Below are 3,123 nucleotides of genomic sequence, written 5' to 3' on the forward strand. Positions count from 1 at the left end.
GCTGAGACCAAAATGACGACCTACCTCAGGGGTCTCTCTCCTAAGAACCTGCAAGGAAAGTAGTTCTGGAGAACACAATGGAGTTGATTTTTGCCGGCGAGTCACCAGAAAGGAGAATTTTCTGCATCCTATGTGAACCACTGTGGAAGATCTACTGCTCCATCTGAAGAATCGAAAGCACTGTCGCACGCTCTGAGCGCAGACAGATCTTGCCTTCTGATCGCTGGCTAAGAACTTCCATTCATTATAGTGCTCAATGAACGCGCACGTTTTCCCATTACCCTTTTCATAAAAAAAATCATTTTTTAAGCGGACATGCTATTCTCCTTGAACTCTTCACCAAGGTTAATTCGATATCCATCTAGGAGTTGCCCCTAACTTATCGTTAACCCATGAGTGGAAACAATAAAAAATATTGAAAGGCAAAGGCTATTTAGATGGGAGGTATTTCTGTAAAATCCCCTGGGGTTGGGAGGTAGGCTTTGCCGGGGGGGTGGGGAGGGGGTGGGGGACGGGCAGTGGATCTGACAGTAGCTCTGTTGGTGTTTTCAGATTAACAGGTTTGGCTAGGAGGTTTTGTTAGCGGCAGTTAATCAGCAAATCCCATTACTTAATGAGGTTATCACTCTTAGCAAAAGCTGCAAATTACAGTTTCTTTCTCTCCAGGCTGAAGATAACATCCTTAAAACTTAGCATCTACAAGTAGAATCTTATTAGCAGAAAACGGGTAAACAGAAGCACATTGAAGATGCCATTTGTGTGCAACTCAGACCGATGTTTTTCATCCCCAAATCTGCAATCACGCCAGCCTGCCACTCGTCTTCTCCCCCGTGGCTTGGTGCTGGCGTGGACTGTGAATGAGGAAGGGGCAGGAAGACGCTCCTTTGTTCACCACCAGCTGCAGGAGACACGCTCTCCTGTCCACTGAGAGCAAATTCATAAGCTTGCAAAAGCCTCGCTCAGTCACCCCCCACCTCAGGTGCATCTCCCGTCAACCTAGAAGGCGACTGTCCCGTGATTAAGTGATTCAGGAGAGCCACTTTCTTTCAACAAAGCCACCTCCATTAACCCCAATGACTCTCACTACGCATCTCATCACAGGGCCCTCAGAGCAGCCTGTGAACGATGCCTCCCTGACCTCTCCCCTCTCCCGACGCCACCCCTTTGCTCCTGCAGGTGTTTAAATCCCACAGCCTCATCTGCCAAATTTCCCCTTCCTGAGTTCATACCTCTTCACTCTCCCCTTTTCCGTGGGGCCCGAGAACCTCAGGGAAGAACCAGGTGGCGTCAGCCTTGATCTCCTACCAAGACAGCAGTGTCATGTCCCCGGTGGAAGGGGAGGTGGTGTAATGGTGAGCGCAAAATGCAGCAGATGAGAAGTGCTGTGGGAGCCCCTCAGACACGGGATGAGGAAAGCTGTTCCCTGCGTGCAGAACACCGCGCAGGGAGGAAGTGTGTGGGAGCCAGGAGAACATTCTGTGCCGTGTCTGGTCAGCATCACCTCCAGTGTCTGAGCACCAGCCCTTCGCTCACAGACGGAGGCCCAGCAGACCACGGCTCCACTTGCCAGTTCAGCTGTTTTGTTTTGTTTGTTTGTTTTTCCTTTTGGCTCAAAAAGCTCAGGAAGGGATGAAATTGAGAGTTTTTCTGGTGCGGGGTGTTGTGTGTATGCACCGAGTCTCTCTGCCTCGTTCCAGTGGTCATGACATTTTCCCTCCCTCCCTCCCTCCCTTCCCCTCTCTTCCACCCCTCTCGCCCACCCCTCCCACACATCCTCTGGGGCCCCAGCATGTCTTCGAGCTGCATATAATTTCCCCAGGAAGGACTATGCTTTCTGGCTGAATCATTCTTCATACATTTCCAGTCAAACACTCCCCTTTCGGTTGCACCTCTGCATCCTTCCCCACTTGGCTCTCGAAGCACTTCTTCTTGGTGTTTTATTTCCTCCTCTTGCTCCTCCACCCCCAACCCGGTGAGAACATCTCCGTGCGTGTCTCACAGCCTTACATTTTCCACCAGCAAACACACTTCCAGGGCCTTGGTGACTTGTGAAAATTCCTTCCAAACGTGTCTCCTGGAAACAGGATGGCAGATGAAAGATTTCTTCATTAAAATTAGGCTCTTTAAAGACTCATTCAGTAAGAGCTCTGAGCATCCCCAATAGGCCTCTGGCTGCATGGAGCTGGGGAAGGGGCCAGAAGGAGGCCTGGGCCTCCGGGAAGGCGGGACCCAAGCACTGGGGTTTCTATCCCCCTCTTACTGACACAGAATCCCTCCCCCGGGCAGGGAGGTGTGGGGCCCGAGGGTCATTGCCTCCCTTCCTCCCCATTGCTCACACTGTGACTGCTGCTTGACTGGCTCCTGCATGAGGTGGCTGGAGGCCCTCATGACCCGCTGTTCTCGGGGAGTGGGATATGATTTATGACTTGAGGAGCTGGTCAAGGCTCTGGATGTAATTCCAAGCTGTGATTTCTTATTTGGGCTCCTCCTGTTTGGTTATGCAGCTGGGCGGCGTCCACTCGACAAGGCAGCTTTCGAGACATGAGCCAGTTCCCAGCTGGGGGTTTCACTGGACCAGCAGAGTGCAATCGGAGCTGGGAGGAAACTCCGGGCAGGGCCTTAGGAAACTCGGGGCCTGGGAAAGAGGTTGTCTGACTCCTGCTGGAAGCAGGAGGGTGGGAAGGAGGCACCCAACTTATTCCTCTTCTGAGCCAGGCTCATACCAGGTGCGTCATGCACAGCAAACATCTACTGACTCCTCAAATGCCCCTGCTCTGGGGGCACTCGGAGGGCAAGGCAGGCACGTGGAGGATGGGCTCAGGCACGTTACTGGGGCAAACTGGGATACCTGAGGGGCTGTCAGGCCCGTGGTGCCTCCATGACCACGAAGGCCTGGTGATCCGGTCTTGTGATTAGGCCTCTGTCCTCAGCAGGAACCAGCTCTCACAGGCCTGTCCTCAGCCTAGGCAGCCTCTTTCTACTTCTTTTTGGAACTTGGGATATGAGCCTCTAAAAAGCTAATGAGCTACACAGCACAAAACTAGGCAGAGATTTTATCTTTTGCCACCTGGCCCACTGAAGGCAACCAAAAATAAAACACTTTCTCAGCATGTGCACGAGGTC

This window comes from Myotis daubentonii, chromosome 6 (assembly GCF_963259705.1).
Source record: "Myotis daubentonii chromosome 6, mMyoDau2.1, whole genome shotgun sequence".
Classification (NCBI taxonomy): Eukaryota; Metazoa; Chordata; class Mammalia; order Chiroptera; family Vespertilionidae; genus Myotis; species Myotis daubentonii.